The following is a 14,486-nucleotide window of genomic DNA, read 5'->3' as shown; positions in this document are numbered from 1 at the left end:
TTTAAACAACCAATGGGTCAAAGAAGAAATCACCAGGGAAATTAGAAAATACTCACAGACAAATGAAAATGGAAACACAACATACCAAAACTTATGGGACACAGTAAAAACAGTGCTAAGGGGAAAATTTAAATGTTTACATTAAAAAAACATGACAGATCCCAAATCAACAACCTAACTTTGCAACTTAAGGAACTAGAAGAGGAAGAACAGGCCCTAAAGCTAGCAGAAGGAAGGAAGTACTAAATGTTAGAGCACTGATAAATGAAATAGAGAACAAGAAAACAGTACAGAAAACCAGTAAAACCAAAGGTTGGCTCTTTGAAAGATCAACAAAATTGATAAACCTTTAGCTAGATGGACTGGAGACAGAGAGAGAGAGAGAAGACTCAAATTACTAAAATCAGAAAGGAAAGAATGTTACTACATATGTTACAGAAATAAAAAAGGGTTATAAGAGAGAACTATGAGCAATTGTGTGCCCCTGAAATTGGATTACCTAGAGGAAATGTTCCTAGAAATAGAGAACAAAAACCTTTTTTCAGTACTTGCTAAAGTGGTCAGGAAGACTTTATTCAAGACTGTTGCAGTAGGGGAGAATAATCAGGCTCCACTCTGAGGGTGGCAATAATATCTGGGGATTTGCAGCCAACCAGCCAAGTTGGGGACGGGGGTGTGGGTTTCGGTGGATGGAAAATTACCAAGAGGAGGCATCAAGGGTAGGGGCATTCTTGCTAAACGAATTCAGAATTCTTGCTGAAGGCAAGTCAAGATGATCAGATATCAAGGGTGGGGAATAAGGAACCTGATCCGATACAGAGAATAACCAGATAAAGGGTGAGGGTATTCTCACTAAACTAACTTAGTGGGATTCTTTCAAAGACTGAGTTAGGCAGACCAAAGATAGGCCTGGGGCCAAGGTTGAGGTCCACTTGAGAAAAAAGACCCAGAAGAAAGCTCTGGCTAAAGTTTGGTCAGATGCAGTCTCTGTCAGTGTCAAAGAATAAATAATACAGACAAGACGTGAGGGACTGGGGTCCTTAAGGGAAGAACTGACCTTTACTTCTGCTTTTTCCCTGAGGACATTTTCTGATCCCTAGCTTGTTTCTCAATCAGTAACAACTCAGTTGACAGAGTTTGAAACTGCTGAAGGAGTTGGGGCAAAGTCCTGGAAAGAAGGGAACTACCGAGAAGTGAAACCCCCAAATCTTCCTACAAGTTCAATTCATGCTCTTGGATAGCTTCTTCTTCTTCTTCTTCTTCTTCTTCTTCTTCTTCTTCTTCTTCTTCTTCTTCTTCTTTTTTTAATGTTTATTTATTTTTGTGAGAGAGGGAAAGAGAGATGGATAGAGGGTCTGAAGCAGGGCTCTGCACTGACAGCAGAGAGCCTGATGCGGGGCTGGGACTCACAAACCATGAGATCATGATCTGAGCCCAAGTCAGATGCTTAACCGACTGAGCCACTCAGGTGTCCCACCTTGAATAGCTTCTAAGTGGCACATGTACAAAGAGAAACAATAGCAGTGGGAGGCTAAGAGCTAACTAGAGACGTCACCCCAGCTGCACAATGCCGGGGAGACCAAGCTTGTAGTTCACGCCCCACCAAGGTGGGTAAACACGAGGTGGGTACAGTAAACACGAGGGACTTTTGGTTGAGATCCCAAAGGGATGTGCCCTAGAAGTAAGGGTTACAAACCAGTAGTAAGAGAAAAATTAATTGGCTAAAACCAATCTTTGAGAGATTTAAGGTGCTCTATATAAGCCATCACAAGGAGACTAAATCATATTAATCAAGATATACCATCCAGAGACTCAACATTTTTTTCTTGTACAATGTTGTCAGGAAAACTTAAAATCATGAGGCATGCTAAAAAGGAGAGAGAGACCAAGAAGGACAGAGAATAGACAACAGATCTATGGATGGTTCTGTTACTGGATTTATCAGACAAGGACTTTAAAATATCTATGATTCATATGATGAGGAAAATAAAAGAAAGATGGAGAATTTCACCAGAGAATTAGAATCCATGAAAAGGGGTCAAATGGAGGCTCTCGATCTGGAAAAATGCTATGACAAATGAATACCTAAATAATTTGTGTTTAATAGCAAATTAGACGGAGCAGAGTAGATGCTTAGGACAACTAGGACACAAGTCAGTAGGCGTCCAAACTGTAACACAGTTAGGAAAAAGGACAGAAAATATGGAAAAGAATAGATGTCTGTTAATCACACAGGAAAGGACTAACAGATGTATAAGGTAGTACTAGAAGGGGAACAGAGAATGAGGTGGAACAGTATTTGAGTAAACCCCAGCTGGATATTTCCCAGAGCAAGTGTCCCGAGAAAACCGGGTAAAGCTGCATAACTTTTTGGGGCATCGCCTAGAAGTCATGCAAGGTCATATCCACTGCATTTCATTAGTTATAAATAAGTCACTAAGGCCTGTCTGGATTTGAGGGGATGACCTCTTAATAGAGGAGTATCAAAGAATTGGTAGACATGTTTGAAAACCACCACACTACTAAAGCTCCAGCCATTAAACTCCTGGGTTATATATCCAACAAAACCCGAGGCTTATGCCCACCAAAAGAAAGTATGTGAATGTGCATAGCAGCTGTACTCATGATAAATGGCCAAACGGGGGCACCTGGGTGGCTCGGTCGCTTAAACATCGGACTCTTGATTTTGGCTCAGGTCATGGTTATGAGTTGGAGCCCTGACAGTGCAGAGCCTGCATGGGATTCTCTCTCTCTGCCACTCCCCCGCCTGTGCTTTTCTCTCTCTCTCAAAATAAGTAAACAAAAAACTTTAAAAATATACAGTATATATAAAATAATAAAAAAATAAATGGCCAAATGATTACCAATAGTAGAAGGGATAAATGGTGGTATATTCGTATAATGGATGAAAAAGAATAAACCCCACTCCTGAAACAACCTGAATTAATTTCATAAACCTATTGAGCTAAAGAAGCTCAATACATAAAACATAAAAACATATCACATTTCCGTTTATATGAAGCTTCACAATAGGCAAAAGTCATATGTGTTGCTAGAGGTCAAAGGAGCAATTACCTTTTGCTGGTTGGGGTGGTTGACTGGAAGGGTGCCTGAGGGAAACTTCTGGGCTAACAGAAATTTTCTTTATCTAGAGGTGGTGATAGTTACATGGGTGTTGCTCATGGATAGTTACACAGTAATATACAGTGTAAGAAACCAGCCCCAAACCCAGCGGCTTGAACAATTACTTGTTTTTCTCATGAATCTGGAATGTGGGCAGGACTTGGCAGGAAATGGTCGTGTCTGCTCCTCCCAGAATCATCTGGGGTGGCTTGACTAGGGCTAGAGGATCTCTTTCCAAGAAGGCTCACTCACGTGGCTGGCAAGTTGATGCTGGCTGTTGGCTGGGAGCTCGTTGGACTTGAGGGCCCAGAACCTTGTTTTCTTTCCACGTGAGCCTCTCCATGTGATTGGGCTTCCTCGCAACATGGTGGCTCCAAGGGCACATGGTGGCTTGAGAGAGAGAGAGAGGGAGAGAGAGAAAATCGCAAGCAGACTCCGTGCTGTCAGCACAGAACCCAACGTGGGGCTCGATCTGTGAGACCATGACCTGAGCTGAAATCAAGTCAGATGCTTCATTAACTGAGCCACCAAGGAGCCCCTGTTGCCATCTATTTTTAATCTTGTTTCCTCCACTACCCATATACTTCTAGGGATGGGTCCCAGAGGATCCAATTTCTATTGTAACAGCCCCATGTTGCGTATAGAGATTACTTAAAAATAAAATCTTAAAAAAGAAAAAGAGTCCGGCCCTGTACTCCTGTGTCGTGATGCTGGGTAGGTTGGCACAATAGGGCAGGGGGAGTATTCCTGGAAGCTATTTCTACAGTGGGCATCGAGCAAAATTGACTGGTAACTATATGAGGAAATCCTTCTAAACCTAACTGAATGTATCCCTGACTCGGCTTCTCCTTAATGCCAAAGGCCACACCAGTGCCCCCCAGTGACATAAGGGGATTGTGATGCAAGATTCATCAGAAACAGCAGTCTTAACCAATTGTGATTGCAATACCTTATTCTCCAAATTTTACAAAAATATAACACTGTGTGAATAGCTTGCTAGAGCTCCTCCCAGGATCTTGGAGGAGGTTTGTGCTATGGAAGGGGTCCTGAAGCTCAAGCTTCATTAGTTTCAGGATTAAATCTGCCTCTGCATAGACTTGATGTGACCTTTAACTGAATTAATATATGGAAAGCATTTGGAACAGCCTGACAAGGAAGTAAGTGCTCACTATATATTATCTATTGCATACTACTGATATAGAAATAAACAGATAAATACAGAAAGCTCCAGAAGCAGGTTCCAGGCTCTGGGCTGTCAGCATAGGTAGACACTTAGCCAACTGAGCCACCCAGGTGCCCCTAAAGCATAATACTCCTAAAAGTAAAAAGACGTGGGGCACCTGGGTGGCTCAGTTGGTTGAGCGTCCTACTTCAGCTCAAGTCATGATCTCGCAGTTTGTGGGTTCAGACCTTGCATCTGGTTCTCTGCTGTCAGCGTGGAGCCCGCTTCAGAGCCTCTGTCCCCCCTCTCTGTGCCCTTCCCCCACTATCTCAAAAATAAATAAAGCATTTTTTTTAAGTTAAAAAAACCTGGGGCACCTGGGTGGCTCAGTCGGTTGAGCGTCCGACTTCGGCTCAGGTCATGATCTCATAGCTTGTGAGTTCGAGCCCCGCGTTGGGCTCTGTGCTGACAGCTCGGAGCCTGGAGCCTGCTTCGGATTCTGTGTCTCCCTCTCTCTCTGCCCCTAACCCCTCGCATTCTGTCTCTGTCTGTTTCAAAAATAAAATAAACATTAAAAAAAAAAGTTAAATAAACCTAAAAAGACAAAGTAGGAAGAATGTATAATTTATGATTTTATGAAAAGGGAAGCATCCTTTACATATAAAGAGCCCTTACGGATCAAGAAGACAAATAACCACCCATCTCCTTTTTTAACGGACGAAGGACATGAACAGGGAATGCATAGAAATAGAATCTTTCTTTTCTTTCTTTTTTTTTTTTGAAGTACAGCCTTTCTAAAGAATAATTTAGAAATGAGTTTCCACAGTTTAAAATCTATGTGTCTTTTGTGCCAGCAATTCAACCGATGGTATGTATCCGGAGGAAATAAGAGCTGGGTACAAAATTAAAAAACAACAACAACAAGGATATCAAAACATTATACTTTTTAATTTTTTTTTCAACGTTTATTTATTTTTTGGGGGACAGAGAGAGACAGAGCATGAACGGGGGAGGGGCAGAGAGAGAGGGAGACACAGAATCGGAAACAGGCTCCAGGCTCCGAGCCATCAGCCCAGAGCCTGACGCAGGGCTCGAACTCCCGGACCGCGAGATCGTGACCTGGCCGAAGTCGGACGCTTAACCGACTGTGCCACCCAGGCACCCCAAAGCATTATACTTTTTAAAAATTTAAGCAACCTAGACAGATGATTGGCTAGGCAAATTATTGAACAATCAACCATATAATGGGGCAATAAATGCCTGTTGAAGAGTGTTTACTGATATGAGAAGATGTTCTTGGCCCATTATGCTGAGTGGAAAAGCAGGAACAAGGCCTGGAGCATCCCATTTTGTGCTATGGGCTCACGGGACACCATCTTGTTTAAATGCCTATATTATATACATAAAAGACCATGAGTTTATAACCACTGCTATAAATGCAGTATATCACAGTGTGATGAGATTCTGAGTGATTTCTCCTTTTTTTTTTTTTTTTTTTTTTTGACAGTAAGGAAGGTTTTTTGTTTTGTTTTGTTTTGTTTTTTAAGTAAAAATATTGTGAGATTTGACTGCATATGAATTTTTAGTTAATTAACTGGTAAGCTATCGCAAGGACAGTAGCATGCCCACGGCCATAAGATACAATTTCTTTCTTTGACCTTCTCTCAACTGTTAGGTATCGCTTCTCATTTGACTAAGTGCAACTTAATTCAGTTCAACACGCACTGCATGCCCCAGGTGCAAGGCACTAGACCTGAGGTTACATGGATGACTAGAGCATATTACTTGCCCCAAAGACTCTAATAATTTAGTGGGAGGGGGAACCCCACTGGGACCTGCTCAACTGGAAATAAAACTTCTTTTTTGGATTAAAAAAAAAAAGGCAGCAGCAAAGGCAATTTGCCATGCCCCAGACTAAATTCAGCTTCTTGCTTATGGAGCTCTTTTTCCTTTGCTTGTCACTGTTTTCTGGAATTCAGCCTAGCAAAGTAATATATGTCACCATGTGTGCTAGTCTATAATTAGAACAAATGCGAGGACTTATGAGAAGAAGACCTATTGGCAAAAAGCATTTAGTAAAGCTCTAGAAAGGCAGGCAAGGGAAAGAAGGAGGAAGAGATCTATTTTGGAAGTTAATTGAATGCCAAAGGAAGAGAAGACATTTAAAAAATATAAAAGGCAATTATATGTCCTTAGGATTTTTATATTCCAGGAGAGCATGAAAATGTAGCTGCTATTGGATTACCCTCTGATGAGCATTGTAGGTATAAATAGAAGCTAAGGTCAAGAAGCTAAAGGCAGAAAAAGACTCACGTGTCCAGCAGGGCCTGATAAGCATGTGAAATAATACCCTCAGCTCATAAGGCTGCACCTGTGCCCGTGACCTGGGCTTGAGCTCCAGGGAAGGAGGGGAGGGTAAAAATCAGAAGGACCCGAGGTTGCCCTTCTTATAAATCTTTTTATTTTGTTTTAGAGAGAGTGTGTGTGAGCAGGGGAGGGGCAGGGAGGGAGAGAAAGAGAGAGAGGGAGAGAGAGAGAGAGAGAGAGAGAGAGAGAGAGAGAGAGAGAATCCCAAGCAGGATCCCCACCCAACACAGACCCCGACGTGGGGCTCAGTCTCACAACCGTGAGATCATGACCGGAGCCAAAATCAAGAATCGAAGGCTTCACCGACTGAGCCACAGGCGCCCCAGCCCTTCTCATAAATGTTAAACCAGTCCCAGCCATCACCAAACCTCACTGTAGCACAAACACACAGTGGAGAATCAGTTCTAAGATGACAGTAATCTTCTCCCCACGCTTTATCTTTTTCTAGTTGAGCATCAACACGTGTCAGAAACGTGTGGTTGGCCTGAGCCCCAAACACCTACCGGAGGCTGCCCTCCCTTTTCAGGATCCATGGTTCCTGAGGGGACTCGGCTTCCCCAAGAAGACTTTCCTGGCGTGCCCCCAGGAATGAAGAGGCAGACAGGCAGAGGGTCACCCCTAGGCGGGAGCTGCTGGCTTCTCTACCACCTTTCACACCCTGGCCCCTCACCACGCTGACCTCCCCCCTCCCAGGTTTCCCACGTCCCGTTTCCCCCCACGGACAGAACAGGGACGTTCAGCTTTCGTCCTTCCCCACTGTCCTGTCAGCTTTCGTGGATTGACTGTCTCTCCTGGACATCTGACCCCCATCCCTACATGCCCGACCTTTCTTCAGGAAGAGGAGAGACAGGAGTCTGGTCTCCGAGTCTTTCTCCTGGATTTCAACGAGAATTGAACGACTACTACACCTTTTTAGTCTGGGACCCACCTGGGAGAGAGGAGACTTGTCTACCCATCCCCGACAGGTGCCTGGCACCAAGGTACTGGACTCATGGGTGAGAACAGCAGAGAGTGCCTGCCCTTTACCTTTTGGATCTATCCTACCTCGTAGGTCCCCTCAGGCAGTAACACTCCTTTGATCCAGCTTCCTGGGTGATGACCAGGGAAAAGTGAAGTTGTAACTTCAAGGGGCCTTGGTTTCTTAACTCAGACACACGTCCTATTGGCCGGACCCAAGACACACGGTCCATCTTTATTGCTTCCCCACCCTTTTTCTTACGAACCCCAGACCCTACGAAACTCTCGTGGACTCCCTGAATTCTTCATCTTATGTCAAAACTTCACTTCCTTCGCCTGACCCCGTTGGAGCATGCCATTATCCTGGGCCAGTAGAACAGAACCTAATGTTAGGTTTTTAATTGACTCATGTACAGGGGCTTGCTAAATAAAGAGGAGTGCACAGGGAAAGCTAGATTTGTTAATCAAGTAGAAATCAAAGTCGAGGCACTCTGAGGACTCTTTATTTAGATGCTGCAATAATAGTTCTAATGATGACTTCAAATATCTATTATGAACTAAATTTTTATAACGTTTTTTTTTTAAACACTGGCCTATTGTTCTTAGATACGTGTCGTCTTTGACCTCTTTTACACAGGTGGACCTCACAGGACACAAAATACTTTCCAGATCTAAATGTGAAAGGCCCCCTCCCAAAAAATCTGAGAGCAAAAAACATACAAGAGCATACTGGAACAGACAAAAATGTCACAAAAAGGAAATAAAAAGCATTTCACCCGCCAAAGAAAAATTAGTAAATTGGATTATATTAAAATTAAGAACTTCTGGGGGGCGCCTAGGTGGCTCAATCGGTTAAGTGTCCAACTTCGGCTCAGGTCACGATCTCGCAGTCAGTGGGTTCGAGCCCCATGTCGGGCTCTGCACTGACAGCGTGGAGCCTGAAGCCTGCTTTGGATTCTGTGTGTGTCTCTCTCTCTCTCTGTCCCTCCCCTGCTCATGCTCTGTCTCTCTCTGTCTCAGAAGTAAACAAACATTAAAAAAAATCTAAAAAAATAAACATGAAAAAATAAACAAAATGAAATTAATAACCTCTGTTTATCAAAAGATGCCAAGAAAGAGAATGAAAAGGGGAGCCAAGGTTTAGGAAAAGATATTTGCAGTACGTACATCTGACAAAGGACTAGCATCCTAAGCGTGTACGTGGATAAGAGAAAGGAAGCTAACTGCATAGAAAGTGGGCAAGAGGTTTGGATGGGTACTTCATTGGTGAGGTTATGTAAAAGGTCAGAAACACACGAAAAGCTTTTCCACATCACCATGATCACGGAAATGTAAACTAAAACTACAGTAAGATACCACGACACCAGGACCACAATGGCTACCAATTAAGTGACTGATGACAAGTGTTGACAATCAGAATGCTCCTACTGTCCTGATGGGAATTGCAATCAATTTGGATTTTTTTTTAATGTTTGTTTATTTTTGAGAGAGAGAGAGAGAGAGAGACAAAGTGAGAGCAGAGGAGGGGCAGAGAGAGAGGGAGACACAGAATCCGAAGCAGGCTCCAGGCTCTGAGCTGTCAGCACAGAGCCCAACGTGGGGCTCGAACTCACAAGCCACGAGATCATGTCTTGAGCCATAGTCCGACACTCAACTGACTGAGTCAGCCAGGCACCCCTAGATGCAACCATTTAGGAAAACAATCTGGCATTATTTCCCAAAGATGAAAAGACCTATAATCTATGACCTAGACATTCGACTCCTGGGGATAACCCCGACAGAAATATGTACACACACGTTCACTAAAAGCCATGCCCGAGAATTTTCCCAGGAGCGCTTTTTGTAGTAAATAAAAATACAGGCTATGCAAGTGTTCCTCGCCAGTAGAACAGAGATATAAATCGTGGCACGTTCACACGATGAAAATCTACACCAAATGAATCAATACATGTAATGGTATGGATGAATTGCACAAACATAACACTGAGTAAAAGGAGCCAGACCCCAAAGAGAATGTGATGTATAATCCTACATATGTAAAGAGCAGAACCAAAAAAAAAAAAAAAAATCTTTGGTGTGAGACGCCAAGTGATGGAAATGGCATGAGGTGGGCTTCTGGTGCTGTTGGCGTTCCATTTCCAGACCTGGGCGTTACTAAAGGGGTATAGACTCACTTTTGAAAATTCGCTGAACGGTATACCCTTAAGATTTGTGCAGGTTTCAGTGAAGACTAGACCTCAGAAGAGTTTTCCAAAACACGTTGGAGATTTTTTCTCCAAATTCTTGTATTTCTTTGGGATTTCTTTAGTCAAGAAGTTTTCCTTAGGCTCTTGCTTTTACGGTCATTTTCCTTAGATTGGTTTTTGCTTGCCTGAGTACTGGTGACAATGCTCTGAACTCAATAAATGGTTGTGTTTTATTTCCCTCTTACATAACGTTCCCTCGTAGCTTTCTCTTTCTCACACAGGAGGCTTATCTTCCCAGAGCAGGGAAGGGTGAATGTTTGGCCTCTTTATCAAGGTGAATGGTTTAAAATTAGGGTGGCTGGGGCACCTGGGGGGCTCAGTCGTTTGAGCATCCGACTTCAGCTCAGGTCATGATCTCAAGGTTCGTGGGTTTGAGCCCCGCGTCTGGCTCTGTGCTGACAGCTCGGAGCCCGGAGCCTGTTTCAGATTCTGTGTCTCCCTCTCTCTCTGTCCCTCCCTTGCCTGAGCTCTCTCTCTCTCTCTCTCTCAACAATAAACATTAAAAAAAAAAAAAAAAAAAAAAAGAAAATTAGGGTGGCTAGGGAGATGTATAGTTTCCTCCTGAATTTCTTTTAGTTCCCAGGAATGCAGGGTCAAGAGCCAGCAGCCCCGCCACGGATCTACTGGGTGGGGGAAAGGTGACCCCACCACCTGGACCTCCTGGTTAGGGGCCAGATGGACAATGTGGTAGCGATTCAGTGGAGCCCATAGGTCAGTAAAAGCCAAGGTGAGGTGGGGCCAGCTGGACAGCAATGCCCAGGCTCCAACCAAGAAACAACAGGACTGGACTATGGGTTACAGTGACCTCAGGGGTCAGCTGTGGACACCGGAAGCCAGGGCCCAGGCCAGCTGCCCTGCAGTGGTCACCAGCCCACACATACCGAAGGGCCAGCATGAGGCAGCAACAGCTCGAGGTCAGATGTGGCCCCTTCCCTGCACCCAAATGCTACGGTAGAGACAAGCTGCAGAGGGGAGTGGCCGAGTCATTTTGTCTCTGAGGCGGCCTGATGGAGACGGATCGGTCACATTCCTGGCTTGGAACAGACTGGAATGTATCTGTTTCCACATCACCTGACCAGTGGGACCTGGTAGGACCAGATCACTTAAAAATAAATAGAGGAGTGGGGCGCCTGGGTGGCGCAGTCGGTTAAGCGTCCGACTTCAGCCAGGTCACGATCTCACCGTCCGTGAGTTCGAGCCCCGCGTCAGGCTCTGGGCTGATGGCTCAGAGCCTGGAGCCTGTTTCCGATTCTGTGTCTCCCTCTCTCTCTGCCCCTCCCCCGTTCATGCTCTGTCTCTCTCTGTCCCAAAAATAAATAAACGTTGAAAAAAAAAAATTTTAAAAAAATAAAATAAATAAATAAATAAATAAATAGAGGAGCTATATTTCTTCAGCACTTCTGACAGTAACGTCACTAAATTTGCAGCTTTCTCTTTCTCTTTTAGTTTTCTTTGATTTTTCTTCTCAACGTGTTAAACCTTCATGGCTGCTGAAAATAGCTCGTGTTCGGAATTTTTCTAGGTATTTGAATAGAAGGTGGGAAGAAATCTCCTGGCATGGCAACTCCCCCACAATCATCCTTTTATTGATTAGTAAAGCGATTTAATAGTTTCTCTCACTTTTCCAAGTGACTCGTGATCCGACCCTCTATGTAACCCTCCCAAATAATAAGCCCCTGCCAGGTTTTGAGCTAAGAGATGATCGGCAGTTCTCGCCATCAAGTTTAAGTGCAGAAGATGTGCAAACAGCAGACACTGTTCCACGGTCACCTTTCCACGCGCCCACGTGGGCTCGTTTCCACTTTTGGCGTCTTGGCATTTACACAGGCAGGCATCGTTCAAAGCCCTGGGCTCCTGGACCGTAGGACACGATGACAGTAGTCTTTGAGAGTGTCCTTGTTTTGTAGGATGTCACGATATACATCCGCTGCCCCAGACCTGGAATCAGCCATTTCTCTAAGGAACCTCAGTTCCCTTTACTGAGAAATATATTTAGAAACCAGAATCTGGCCTCAAAGGAAACAGCTCACTTCTTCAGGGCTGGTTGCTATTTCTAGTTCCCTTCCGTGGACAGAGATGAGAGAAAGAACACCAGGAGAGGAACAGATCTTGGAAGGTAAAGGAAAAACTAATTTTTTCTCAGTTAGTTTTCCCTTATCAATCATTGAGTATTTTTATTATACTGAGAAATACATCTAGGTACTTTCATTTGTAGTTTTTTTCCCCCCTTTATATTCATTTGCTTGGGATAATTTATTTCTGTAGGTTTATCAGGACAAAGGGCAGGAGTTCTCAGGTGCCTTAATTAGCTCTTCAGAGGCTAGTCCTCTTTGCAGGACCAGCTGCACGATTTGTGGCCCCTGTAAAATGAAAATTCAGGCCCTGGTCCAAAAAGCAGGAAAGAAGGACCTTGAAGGTACTCAACTTGAAAACTTTAAAAAAATTTTTCCGCCGTCTCTGCCTCTTATCCCCCCTCCACTTGTGCTGGTGGTGTTTTATTTGCTATTTGATGTCAGGTTCCCCTAGGCGCAGGGATACTGGCAGGCTGAGTGCCCGCCTCACAGGTGCCCACCGGGCTGTCCCCTGGCACCACATGAGGACCATGCCAGCTGCTGACTTCCTCCCTCCAGCCAGCCACCTGAATGATGCCAGGGATGTTCCCCTCCTGTAGACCTGCTGCCCCAGCCACGGGGATGGGCACCCGAGGGCTCTGCAATCTTCATGCCAGGACTTGGCAGGTGTCTAGATCTGGGGATGGGTGAGGGATTCACCCTGTGAATTGTCCGCTGGACTCCTGGGTCAGCTTCTGCCAGGCCTTCCCCTGAGTGCCCACGGGGTGTATGTGCCCGACTGGGATCCTTCCCGTGCTAAGCCAAGGCCCCCACCAGGGATGAAGGGGACAGTGGTTTCCGGGCAGGAGCAGGGAGGGGAGGCCATGTGAGGCCCAGGGCACCAGGGGATGAGGAACAGGTGACTTGAGTTGGTCCCAGGGAGACAGGGAGGCAGCAGAAGCGGGGACAGTTCATGGGACAGTGCTCTGAGCCTCGGTGCATGCCCCATTGTCCCATCGAACTTCATCTACAGAACACAAATTCAAAGATAAAATTCTTTGGGATTTAAAGACGGCAACTGCGGAGCATAAAACCCCAAACTCAGGGCTCTTGCAAGCACACGGTCCCGTGTGATTGCACTGGTCCTACGCCCATGAAGTTGTCCCTTCCTATACAGTAAACAGCAGCAGGTTTTAAAATATGATCAGGGCCCCTGGGGTTCTTGGACACCCTTCCAGGGGTTCTGTGAGATCACAACTATTGTCATGGAAACACAAAGACATAACACCTTCACACTCATTGTCTCAGGAGCACATGTTGAGGTTCTCCTAAAGCTGCCTGACAGTGGGGTATATTTTAACAGGTTGAACGGAGAAGATAGAATCCAGATGTATTCAATGAAGCCAGTCATTCAAGAGGTTTTTAAAAACGTAAAGCAATACTACTCTTTTCACTAATCTCTGCAGTGGAAAAAACAGTTATTTTTTCATAAAAAGTATCTTGCTCTTATTTGGAGATTTTACATATTTATTTCTATGTGTTTGTTTCTGTTGTTATTTTAAAATGAATGACCAAAGACATTTTACATTTCCCTGTTTTGATTCCTAACACAACAAAATGGGTAGATATTACCCACTTAAACAAAAGCCCGTGCACATCCTTAGAACTTTTTTAAAAAGTTTATTTATTTATTTTGAGTGGGACAGGAAGCATACACAAGTGGAGCAGGGGCAGAAAGAGAGGGAGAGAGAGAATCCCAAGCAGGCTCCACATGGCCAGCACAGAGCCCAAAGCAGGGCTTAAACCCACGAACCATGAGATCATGGCCTGAGACAAAGCCACAAGTTGGATGCTTAACAGATTGAGCTACCCAGGCGCTCCTTATCCTTGGTACTTTTTAAGGTGAATACATTTCAAAAATTGAGGTTAAATTCACATAGCATAAAATTAACCATTCTAAAATGCATAATTTGGGGGCGCCTGGCTGGCTCCGTTGGCAAAGCATGCAACTCTTAATCTCAGGGTCTTGAGGTCAAGGGCCATGTTGGGCACAGAGCCTGGTTAAAAAGCAAAGCAATGAAGTGCACAATCCTGTGGCGTTTAGCACAATCACTGTGTTATGTGACGACCTCTGTCTGTAGTTTCGACATTTTCATCACCGCGAATGGAAACTCCACCCCCACTAAGCAGTCACTCCCCATTCCTCCCTCCCCTGAGCCCCAATGAACCCACCGTCGTCCTTCTGTCTCCATGGATCTGCCTATGTTGGATGTTCCGTCAAGGGAATCACCCAACCCGTGACTCTTCCCTCACTGAGCCCAATGTTTTTGAGGTTCATCCACATGGTAGCATGTATCACTATTTCATTTCTGTGTATATTCCATTGTAGGGTACGCCATACTGGTTTACCCATTCATCGGACCATGATATTTGGGCTGTTCCCACCCGTTAGCTACTGTGAATAGTGCTGCCGTGAACATGCGTGTACAAGCGTTTGTGAGGAAATGTGCTTTCAGTTCTTTGGAGTATGATACCTAGAAGTGAATCATTGGATCATACGATAATTCTACATTACATTTC

General features: G+C 44.6%; 1 long non-coding RNA gene across 3 annotated transcripts; it reads left to right on the top strand.

Moving 5' to 3' along the window:
* Positions 1–11,493: 11,493 nt before the first annotated feature.
* LOC123582436 lies at positions 11,494–13,415 on the top strand. 3 transcript variants are annotated; one of them, XR_006704378.1, is made up of 3 exons: positions 11,494–11,971; positions 12,382–12,593; positions 13,270–13,415. It is a non-coding gene; the product is annotated as an uncharacterized LOC123582436 (long non-coding RNA). The 3 variants fall into 3 exon arrangements; XR_006704379.1 differs by having other exon boundaries at positions 12,372–12,593; XR_006704380.1 differs by lacking the exon at positions 11,494–11,971 and having other exon boundaries at positions 11,982–12,593.
* Positions 13,416–14,486: the final 1,071 nt, after the last annotated feature.

The sequence above is a fragment of the Leopardus geoffroyi genome, chromosome B3 (assembly GCF_018350155.1).
Source record: "Leopardus geoffroyi isolate Oge1 chromosome B3, O.geoffroyi_Oge1_pat1.0, whole genome shotgun sequence".
NCBI classification, from domain to species: domain Eukaryota; kingdom Metazoa; phylum Chordata; class Mammalia; order Carnivora; family Felidae; genus Leopardus; species Leopardus geoffroyi.
This window is presented reverse-complemented; position numbering and strand designations above follow the sequence as displayed.